This window comes from Doryrhamphus excisus, chromosome 23 (assembly GCF_030265055.1).
Source record: "Doryrhamphus excisus isolate RoL2022-K1 chromosome 23, RoL_Dexc_1.0, whole genome shotgun sequence".
In the NCBI taxonomy this organism is placed as follows: Eukaryota; Metazoa; Chordata; class Actinopteri; order Syngnathiformes; family Syngnathidae; genus Doryrhamphus; species Doryrhamphus excisus.
The window spans coordinates 4,557,501-4,570,084 of record NC_080488.1 but is presented as its reverse complement, the minus strand read 5'-3'; positions in this window follow the sequence as shown (position 1 = coordinate 4,570,084).

The window sequence follows — 12,584 nt, the reverse complement described above, 5'->3', positions numbered from 1 at the left end:
TCAGCCCTTTTGTTCCTAATTTATATATCGATTGATTATATATTGATTAATCATGCTATTTCAGGGTTGAATATGGTCTATTAAAAAAATGTATTTAAGCAAATTCAACATATTCATTCATTCATTTTCTACCTCTTTTTCCTCACGAGGGGGTCGCTGGAGCCTATCCCAGCTGTCTTCGGGCGAGAGGCGGGGTACACCCTGGACTGGTGGCCAGCCAATCACAGGGCACATATAGACAAACAACCATTCACACTCACATTCATACCTATGGACAATTTGGAGTCCCGGAAACCGGAGTACCCGGAGAAAACCCACACATGCAAACTCCACACAGAGATGCCCGAGGGTGGAATTGAACCCTGGTCTCCTAGCTGTGAGGTTTGCACGCTAACCACTAGTCTGCCGTGCCGCCCAAATTCAACATATTTTTTCCCTAAATTAAGCTTTTTCAAGCATAAACAAAATATAATATATACATGGTATCGTGTAAACTGAATACAGGTAGTGAACAAATATATTAATAAAGTTATGGAGAAGGGGTCAGGTGGAATAAGTTCTGCTTCTCCCTACTCCTTTTCAGACATGTTGAGTTGTGCAAGCCTAACCATGATATGTTACTGTACTATAATGTCACATTGTTAGACATTGTTCCACATGAAGTATTACCCACGACTGTACTACAGTAGAATACAAAGAATGCAGTGTATCATATCCCGGTGCTACAGAGCACCACCTTCGCTCCCGTAATCCTCTCAGCCGATGTCTCTCTCTGTCTCTTTGTCCACTTATCTGTCTGCTAATCGTTTGCATCTCTCATCAGGTCACAATCTCTGCTTTGAAAACATTATCGCCGCATCTCAGCTGATATCAGTGTCCTTCACAGAGGTGCATTCCCACTTTTGCAGAAAGCGGATGCTATTTTTTTTCCCAATCCCCTTTACTGTCTCTTTCAGGAATTTGTAAAGATCTTAAAACCTCAAAAAGCCAATCTGCAGACGACTTTTAAACATACTTTACATGAGGATACTATAGTATTAATATCATATGAGCATCTAGTGTGTGTCTTTCACCCCCCCCCCCACCTCCCCTCTATTTCCTGATGTCTTTGTCTGTCATTTCTGGCCTGATAAGATCTTGTTATCTGCTCTCCAAATTAACACAATCTTTGTGTCCTTCAAAAGTTACTCTGCGTGTGAGTGGAAGACACTTTCCCTTGTAAAAAGGTCACAGAGGCTTTTAAAACACATTTTAAACAACCGACGGCCATTTGTGTAGGAAAAGCATGGGAATGCTCGGGAACTCAACTCAAATGCTGCAAGGAAAATGTAGACGTACAATAATCCTTTGACACTTTGTGCTTAAAATTTTGTATGAAGCTACGAAATTTGTGTCATGTTTAAAAAAAAAAACATCATTGCTGTTTAGTTTTATTGAAGTGTTTTTCTTCTTAACAATGTGAGGTTAATGCTAGGTTATGCAATGCTAGGTTAATTCATTCATTCATTCAATTTCTACCGCTTTTCCTCACGAGGGTCGCGGGGGTGCTGGAGCCTATCCCAGGCGGGGTACACCCTGGACTGGTCGCCAGCCAATCACAGGGCACATATAGACAAACAACCATTCACACTCACATTCATACCTATGGACAATTTGGAGTCGCCAATTAACCTAGCATGTTTTTGGAATGTTGGAGGAAACCGGAGAAAACCCACGAACATGCAAACTCCACACAGAGATGGCTGAGGGTGGAATTGAACCCTGGTCTTCTAGCTGTGAGGTCTGCGCGCTAACCACTAGGCCGCCGTGCCGCCCTGCTAGGTTAATTGGCGACTCCAAATTGTCCATAGGTATGAATGTGAGTGTGAATGGTTGTTTGTCTATATGTGCCCTGTGATTGGCTGGCCACCAGTCCAGGGTGTACCCCGCCTCTCGCCCAGAGACAGCTGGGATAGGCTCCAGCACCCCCCGCGACCCTCGTGAGGAAAAAGCGGTAGAAAATGAATTAATGAATCGACAGTATATAGTGTAGCATCGCTGGGAGTACTTCCTGTTTCCAAGAGTCCTTTCCTGTACAGTTTTTGTAAATGGCCAGAAAGTAGATATTAATATTAATATTCTGCATTATACATTGGTAGTGTCTTTTTTGTTTTCATCCACCTATTGCGTTGCTGTGTGTTGCTTTTTTGACACCATGAGTTTGATTGGCGTTTGAAGTGGTGACGCCCTGCGATTCGTATGCTTTACACAGGTACACTGCACTTGAGCGCCATCTGGTGGTGCAAATATGACATGACACAGTGATATTCAAATGGTACTCTAATGGTATGATGACAGTGGTTGGCACTGGGAATCGAATCCCATTCAGTGTGAATGGCAACATATGTTATTCATTCATTCATTCATTTTCTACCGCTTATCCTCACGAGGGTCGCAGGGGGTGCTGGAGCCTATCCCAGCTGTCTTCGGGCGAGAGGCGGGGTACACCCTGGACTGGTGGCCAGCCAATCACAGGGCACATATAGACAAACAGAAAAGACTCAGGCACCAATTGCGCTGGCCGTCACAGAATGTTCTAGTGCTAAAAATGTAATGACATTTTTTAATTAGAATTTTAATGTTGGGCGGCACGGCGTCCGAGTGGTTAGCACTCAGACCTCACAGCTAGGAGACCAGGGTTCAATTCCACCCTCGGCTATCTCTGTGTGGAGTTTGCATGTTCTCCCCGTGCATGTGTGTTTTTTTTTTCCGGGTACTCCGGTTTCCTCCCACATTCCAAAAACATGCTAGGTTAATTGGCGACTCCAAATTGTCCATAGGTATGAATGTGAGTGTGAATGGTTGTTTGTCTATATGTGCCCTGTGATTGGCTGGCCACCAGTCCAGGGTGCACCCTGCCTCTCGCCTGGAGACAGCTGGGATAGGCTCCAGCACCCCCACAACTCCTGTGGTAGAAAATGAATGAATGAATGAATGAGTTCTCCTCCTATTTTGTGTGGAAGTGGTAACTTTTTGGCTTCTTATTTTGTCTTTCCCCACCCTCGGCCATCTCTGTGTGGTGTTTGCATGTTCTCCCCGTGCATGCGTGGGTTTTTTTTCCGGGTACTCCGGTTTCCTCCCACATTCCAAAAACATGCTAGGTTAATTAGCGACTCCAAATTGTCCATAGGTATGAATGTGAGTGTGAATGGTTGTTTGTCTATATGTGCCCTGTGATTGGTTGGCGATCAGTCCAGGGTGTACCCCGCCTCTCGCCCGAAGACAGCTGGGATAGGCTCCAGCACCCCTGCAACCCTCGTGAGGAAAGAAGCGGTAGAAAATGAATGAATGAATGAATGAATTTTAATGTTTTTTTTAAGACCTCCACATAAAAACTATTATTGTGTCAAAGTCCCTCCTTAACCTCTTTGACAACCTCGTCCACATGTTATGCAATCAAGCAAAATGCCGCAAAAATGCAATAAAAACAAAGCAAAGCATGAAAGCAAAGGGTAAAAAAAAAACAAAAAAAAAAACAAAAAATCTGCAGAACTTTGTCACAGTACGCTTAATTGCTTCAGTTTCTCTCTGTGGAAGCATACGCTCACTGCACGGACCTCCACTCGACTTTGTATCAAAGCCTCATCTTACTGGAGCTCCTGTGAGGCAGTCTCTGTGATTAACGCCATAGTCAGTATATCACAAGAAAGCATACGTTCAAGTCTCAAGTAGAGTATATACTGTATGTAAATTCAATACAAATGCATTGCAACAAAGGCAATACCGTTTTTTGTGTATACTATTCCACACACAAAAGGCAGAACGGTGATTTACAAGGAGCCCGATTAGCCTTGATCAAATTTAAAGTACCCCAATTCATCAACTCAAAATTCAATAGGTGTTCGTAGTCTCATAGAGTTGGTCACACACAAGGTTCTCAACATGATTTTTATGGGAGATTTCTCTATTGATCGTAGATGATTTGTGAAATACATTTGGGAGAAAATCAATAAGCGATCTGGCTCGTAGTTGTGAAGGATAAGTGGAGAGTGGGACCATGAAGGCCACACTTTCACAATGAGCACCTGCAGTGGTCACAGCGCTTGCCTTTACTATCAATGACTCATTTATGAGCGCATTTGCAGGAATGTTTTCATGAATCAGCAACTTCACACAGCTCATATATCAGAAATAATTATTATTTATATAAATCATGAAAGAATAAAGTCTCAAGGATCACTTACACACATACACATATAGCTAAATGATAAACAATACATATAGCAACTTCTGATCAATCTAAATCAATTTCAGCCCTGCTTTAAGCTCTGCCCATTTCCGATGAAACCACACCCACTTCCGGTTTATACCCCGCCCACTCCGAGTATGGCTACGAATACAGATACAGCACTTTCGATGTGTGAACTAAAATACAAATACAGTATAAGACAGTAAAACTGCGGGCTCTATTTTGGTGGCGCACACCATGCAGTGGTAATTTCATCCAGCGCACCAATGTGCGCTGCCAGTTTGGTAATCTGGTAGACTAGGTGAGGTGTCCACATCGTCAACTTGATGCAGTGGAAATTATGTGAGAAAACAGTGCGCCAAAAGGTGCGCCGAAAGCAGGCAAAGGACACCCGAATCACACCCGAAGCGCCCCCGAAGCGCACCCGAAGCGCACCGGTAAATTGCTCACAGGCAGGTTTTTCAGGGTGTCAGTTTGGTGGGCCCTTGATGCACTTGATGCAGAGGAAATTATGTGACAAAACAGTGCGCCAAAAGGTGCGCTGAAAGCAGGCAAAGCACACCCGAAGCACACCCAAAGCGCATCCAAAGCGCACCCGAAGCACACCCGAAGCGCACCCGAAGCGCACCGGTAAATTGCTCACAGGCAGGTTTTTCAGAGTGTCAGTTTGGTGGGCCCTTGATGCACTTGATGCAGTGGAAATTATGTGACAAAACAGTGAGCCAAAAGGTGCGCTGAAAGCAGGCAAAGCACACATGAAGCACACCCGAAGCACACCCAAAGCGCACCCGAAGTGCACCCGAAGCGCACCCGAAGCGCACCCGAAGCGCACCCGAAGCGCACCCGAAGCGCACCCGAAGCGCACCCGAAGCGCACCAGCCAGAAAGTCAAATTAAAAATATTGTTTATGTTGTGGGCGGCACGGTGGACGAGTGGTTAACGCGCAGACCTCACAGTTAGGAGACCAGGGTTCAATTCCACCCTCGGGCATCTCTGTGTGGAGTTTGCATGTTCTTCCCGTGCATGTGTGGGTTTTCTCCGGGTACTCCGGTTTCCTCCCACATTTCAAAAACATGCTAGGTTAATTAGCGACTCCAAATTGTCCATAGGTATGAATGTGAGTGTGAATGGTTGTTTGTCTATATGTGCCCTGTGATTGGCTGGCGACCAGTCCAGGGTGTACCCCGCCTCGTGCCCAAAGACAGCTGGGATAGGCTCCAGCACCCCCGTGACCCTCGTGAGGACAAGCGGTAGAAAATGAATGAATGTTTATGTTGTTCTTCTTCTGAATGAATCAAGATGGAGGATTATTTTATATATATCCAAGCTCAACATGAGATCAGACATTTACACCGAAATAAAAATGAAGTCAGTGCCTCACCAGCCATGAACCTCACCGCACATCACTGCAAGTCAGGCTGTGGAAAAACGTTACGAATATGCTACAGGTAACAAATGTTCTTGATGAGCTGTGAGCTGAGAAGTCTCCGTCTCCGCCAAGACAAGTCATCAAGACTCATGTGCTTAAGTGTAATCTACGTCTTTCAGCCTCGCGTAGCGTAGCGTCACACACACAGTGGGCGCAGTCACTTTTCGCCGAGATATCGTGTGCTCACCCAGAAAGCCAGCAAGATTTGCTCTGTTTGTTTTCAAATGGACCTGTGCAATACACATTCCTGGTGAATAACCTCTCACCTGTACACTTCATTTGCCATGTCTGTCCTATTTCTCTTTTGTGTTATCACACACACACAAGAGAACACACTTTGAGTGTGTTCTGTGAGAAAGAAAAATGGAGAGCAGCAGGGTGTATTGGCTGACCAGACTTGATTAAATCTGGGTGGCCAAACGGAGCAGTCACATGAATCACAATGGTCTCACAGCGCTGTCACAGGATAAACTGTTTCACCCACGGGCCATACTTGATTTCTGCTGTATAGCAGCTGACCAACAAATAAATACAAGCTTCCAACAATGCTTTGGGGATGCATTGTTTCATTGATTCATGACGCGGGGACACAGGTTTCTATGTGCGACGGCCCGGCTAGGTCTCGAACACGGACACGGGAGTCAAGAAACACTGTATTTTCATTTGAAAAAGGACATATAAGAAATGTATAAGATATGGTGCGCTGAAAGCAGGCAAAGCACACCCAAAGCGCACCCAAAGTGCACCCAAAGAGCACTGAAAGCGCACCCGAAGCGCACCCAAAGCGCATCCAAAGCACACTCGAAGTGCACCGGTAAATTGCTCACAGGCAGGTTTTTCACAGTGTCAGTTTGGTGGGCCCTGCGCATTTAAAGGTAATGGACAATATTCCGTTTATAAAGGAAGGAATCTGGGGTAGCTGGGGTAGGCTCCAGCATACCCGCAACCCTAGTGAGGCTAGTGGATAGTTGTGTTATTGAACTAGTATCAGTAGCCACATATACATGGACCCAAATATTCCAGTTGCATTCAGTTTATTTGCACAAACGGAAAGAATCTAATCTTTGTATACACCTCATTCCGAAAGAAAAGACGGCCCGGCTAGGTCTCGAACACGGACATTGTTTCATTGATTCATGACGCGGGGACACAGGTTTCTATGTGTGACGGCCCGGCTGGGTCTCGAACACGGACACGGTAGTCAAGAAACACTGTACTTTTATTTGAAAAAGGACATATAAGAAATGTATAAGATATGGTGTGCTGAAAGCAGGCAACGTACACCCGAAGCGCACCCAAAGTGCACCCAAAGAGCACCAAAAGCGCACCCGAAGCGCATCGGTAAATCACTCACAGACAGTGCGCCAAAAGGTGCGCCAAAAGCAGGCAAAGGACACCCGAAGCACACCCAAAGCACACCCGAAGTGCACCGGTAAATTGCTCACAGACAGTGTGCCAAAAGGTGCGCCAAAAGCAGGCAAAGGACACCCGAAGCACACCCGAAGCACACCCGAAGCGCACCCGAAGTGCACCCGAAGCGCACCGGTAAATTGCTCACAGGCAGTCTACCAAAATAAAACAGATACAACTTCAGCTTCAACTTCGGTCAAAGTCAGCTGGGGTAGGCTCCAGCATACCCGCAACCCTAGTGAGGCTAGTTGATAGTCGTGTTATTGAACTAGTATCAGTAGCCACATATACATGGACCCAAATATTTCAGTTGCATTCAGTTTATTTGCTCAAACGGAAAGAGTCTAATCTTTGTATACACCTCATTCCAAAAGAAAAGACGGCCCGGCTAGGTCTCGAACACGGACACGGGAGTCAAGAAACACTGTACTTTTATTTGAAAAAGGACATATAAGAAATGTATAAGATATGCGTCAGCGTGTCCAAAATAAAACAGATACAACTTCAGCTTCAACTTCGGTCAAAGTCAGCTGGGGTAGGCTCCAGCATACCTGCAACCCTAGTGAGGCTAGTGCAGGGGTGGGCAAACTTTTTTACTCGCGGGCCACTTTGATTTAACAAAATTGTCCCGGGGGGATATATATTTAATACACACTATTTTACGCTTATAATTCTGACAGTCCGCATTGAATTATTAGTCTAATTTTATCTGTAAATCATACTATCAGCTGTCACTATCAGACCACAGCAAATTAGGAAATTTAATTTTACAGTTTTGTTTTTTCTGAATCAAACATCCGACTTTACTTATGTTGCCAGCTGTTGTTAAAATTGTTAAAATTTGAAATATTTAGAAGCAGTTGATGTTTGCTAAATAATCACTAATAAATACAATAAATCACTATATTGACAGTTACTATGGTACCCATTATGCCATGGTATGGTCATGTCACCTCATACTTCGGTACGTGACAAACAAAAAAACAAACAAAAAAAAAACCCTTAAACCATATTAGGAAAGCAGGAAGTGATCAAATTATTATGTCATTGTAGGGTCACATCACCTTATACTTCGGTACGAGGTACATTATAAAAAAAAACAAAACCTTAAACTGTATTATGGAAAGCAGGAAGTGAACAAATGTAACAGTTACTGATTGTAAAAGTACCAGATGGAGGGGTAGGATTTAATAAGCTTTGCTTCTTCCTACTCCTTTTGGACATGTGGAACTGTGAACTGATTATGGGATGCATTCAATTGTAATCTGATGCATGGTCAAATGAAATAAAACCATGACCATAGAAAGCAACTGGCGGGCCGGATTCAAACGCTTAGTGGGCCACATGTGGCCCCCGGGCCGTAGTTTGCCCACCCCTGGGCTAGTGGATAGTCGTGTTATTGAACTAGTAGAGAAAAACTCCTCATGTAAACATGACTTGTAAATGTGTGTATATGTAACTGCATGACTTAGTACAATTAGTACAATTGTTCCGTTTGTTTGGGTTAATAAGCTATTAAAAATATTATAAATAGAAGTAGCTTGAGGCTATTTTTAGTTTGTGAAAGAAAAAAAGGTTGGAGAGACGCGGTGTGCTTTGTAGTACCGTGTACTGCGTTGTGTGCAGGTCAAAGTGATGATGTATCTAAAATGTATCTGCTGGCCTTCAACATCCCTGAACTTGAGCGCCCGGTGAGGCTGCAGGTCAATATGCTGGTTTACCAACAGGAAAGTCATTCTCCGCAGCTGTCAACATCCATCACCCTCAATCACGCAAGCACACACGTGCACATGCACACGCACACACACACACACATACACTCACACACACAGGGGGTCAGCTACTCATAAAGCCATAACAACACAAAACGATGTGGAGCTGCAAAAGTGTCAGGTCAATTGGATTCTACCAACATTGTTATGTTTTTTCTCTATCTCTTCTCTATCTATCTATCTATCTATCTATCTATCTATCTATCTATCTATCTATCTATCTATCTATCTATCTATCTATCTATCTATCTATCTATCTATCTATCTATCTATCTATCTATCTATCTATCTATCTATCTATCTATCTATCTATCTATCTTTTCTACCGCTATTCCTCACAAGGGTCGCGGGGGTGCTGGAGCCTATCCCAGCTGTCTTCGGGCGAGAGGCGGGGTACACCCTAGACTGGTCGCCTGCCAATCACAGGGCACATATAGACAAACAACCATTCACACTCACATTCATACCTATGGACAATTTGGAGTCGCCAATTAACCTAGCATGTTTTTGGAATGTGGGAGGAAACCGGAGTACCCGGAGAAAACCCACGCATGCACGGGGAGAACATGCAAACTCCACACAGAGATGGCCGACGGTGGGGAAAGGCAAAATAAGAAGCAAAAAAAGTGACCACTTCCACACAAAATAAGAGGAGAACTCATTCATTCATTGAAAAAAACCCACGCATGCACGGTGAGAACATGCAAACTCCACACAGAGATGGCCGACGGTGGGGAAAGACAAAATAAGAAGAAAAAAAAGTGACCACTTCCACACAAAATAAGAGGAGAACTCATTCATTCATTGAAAAAAAAATCATTGAGAAAACCCACGCATGCACGGGGAGAACATGCAAACTCCACACAGAGATAGCTCAGGGTGGAATTGAACCCTGGTCTCCTAGCTGTGAGGTCTCTGCGCGCTAACCACTCGACCGCCGTGCCGTTCTTGGTGAAATTGATTCACAAAATAGAAATTGAATTCAAGTAAAGTTACTGTGTCAAAAAACATAAGCCATATCCTAACATAGTCACATGACTGTCACATGTCAACCACTATGAAATGCTTCCTATACGTCACTTAGAGACTTGATGAGTTCAAGTCAAGCACGACGCTGAATAGGACGCCTTTAAACACATATAGTCTTTTTTATGTGTTATGTATGATTCCATCATCACCATTGACCTTACAGACAAAGGATGAGAGAGAGTTGTCATCTCTTAACTGTGCATTGTTATAAGATGATGTGATGTGTGTGTGTGTGTGTGTGTTGGAGGTAACTGCATATAGCATTGATTTAAACAGCACATATTACTGGGTCTGCTCCGTCAACATGAAAATGCAGAATGCATCAGCGTGCCGATGCATGAAGCCGCCATGCAGAACGCACTCTGATGGACACGTTATGAACGACACATTCACATTTGGCTCACTTCATCCAGAACCTTCTCTGATGGCTTTATCATTTTACACCCGGCCCATCACCATGTGTGTATGTGTGTGCATATATAGAATCATATTAATGGGGAATATTTAGATTTATGAGTGGCTTATTAATTGCGGCAATGCTTTAAATTATTCCTATTTTATGGTGTGGAAAGATAATAACCTAATAACTTTCCACTGTGTGTGTGTGTGTGTGGTGGGGAGAGTGGGGGGGGGGGGTAAGGGTAAGTGTAAAGCGGCCATTCTGAATCTTGTGTACCTGCACAGTAACTGTATTAGTCTAAAGCACATATAATACAAAATACTCACTTTTACCTCAAAAATGCTAACATCTTCAATCCTTAAAGGGGTATTTTGGTAAAAAATACACACTCCTAAAAGTACATGGGTACTTTTGTTTTTCAAAAAGATTCAAAGTAGTATTGGTGGCAAATATGTTTAAATTTGTCCTCCTTGACTTCCTGTCCTGGTTGTTATGATTATTGCACAGGTGTACCTTGGGCTGGCCACAATAAAAGGACATGCAATACACATTCTGACTGCACAAATGTGGTCCATGAATTAAAAGTTTGAGACCCCGTTCAGCTTTTTGCCCGTCTATGATGTCATCAGCGATGGACTCTCAAAAAACACGTTTTTTTTATATAGTTTTCCATGCTAAAAAAAATTGTAAATACATAAAAATTATGAATGAAACATATAAATTAACACTTTTGTTTTTGCTCCCAACTTCAAAGATTCAAAGAAGTATTAGTGGCAAATATGTTTAAATTTGTCCTCCTTGACGTCCTGTCCTGGCTGTTATGATTATTACACAGGTGTGCCTTGGGCTGGCCACAATAAAAGGACATGCAATACACATTCTGACTGCACGAATTTGGTCCATGAATTAAAAGTTTGAGACTGCGTTCAGCTTTTTGCCCGTCTATGATGTCATCAGCGGTGGACTCTCAAAAAACACGTTTTTTTAATATAGTTTTCCATGCTAAAAAAAATTGTAAATACATAAAAATTATGAATGAAACATATAAATTAACACTTTTGTTTTTGCCCCCAACTTCAAAGATTCAAAGAAGTATTGGTGGCAAATATGTTTAAATTTGTCCTCCTTGACGTCCTGTCCTGGCTGTTATGATTATTGCACAGTTGTGCCTTGGGCTGGCCACAATAAAAGGACATGCAATACACATTCTGAATGCACAAATGTGGTCCATGAATTGAAAGTTTTATACAAAAAGCTGTGCCCCAGTCGCAGGACCCCCACAGCTTGACCCCCAAGATGATTTTGAGAGCAGCCACCCGTTCAGCTTTTTGCCCGTCTATGATGTCATCAGCGGTTGACTCTCAAAAAGCAAATTTTTTTATATAGTTTTCCATGCTAAAAAAAACATTGTAAATACATAAAAATTATGAATGAAACATAAAAATTAACACACAAGATTACCTTCATTTACAGTTACTGTAATGTTTGGTGAGACACACAAGCACCAGACCCGATCACCAACTTTTATTGCAGCTGCAACACATACATTCCAAAAACAAACAGTCCACGGTGTACCCGGCCGGCCTCTTGCCAAAAGTTATCTGGGATAGGCTCCAGCATATAAAATAGATGACTGCATTGTTGTATGTTTTGCTGTATTTCATCCCTAACAGTATAGAGCAATAAAACACTTGTTAAATGTATTTAAAATAAAGTACAGTCATAAAATAAGAGCTTTTGTGGGCATGTCCGTCTCCTGTTAATGAACTCATCTCAGTCGCCCTCCATTGTGGCTCCTTCACAGCCAATTACCATAAATTCCTGTTAGCCATGGCAATTATCAGTAATGATGCAGACTGTTGTAATTAAGCCAATGTGTTGCTAATTACCATAATGCGAGTGGGAGGTTTTATGCTTGTTAGTGTGGTCATTTCATTCAATTAGCAACATCGTTAACAAGGTGTCTGTGTTGTAACAAAGTTCATGCAAGAGGAGGCAGTGACTGGGTGATTAGCCCACAAAAACATGACAACCAGCGTCGTGGCACTGAGCCCAGGAAAGGCGTGTGTGTGTGTGTGTGTGTGTGTGTGTGTGTGTGTAGCAATGCCATCGTATAGCGATGATTTTTTTAGCACACCCGTTCAAAATCCCAACAAACATTTTTGGATGTTTTCAACAAAAAAATATAGTCAATTTAGAGTCGCCAATTAACGTCACATGCTAACATGCTAACTCCACACAGAGATATGCAAGTGGAGAGTTGAACCCAGGGTATCCTGATCTCCTGACTGTGGGGCAAACATGCTAACCACTCGT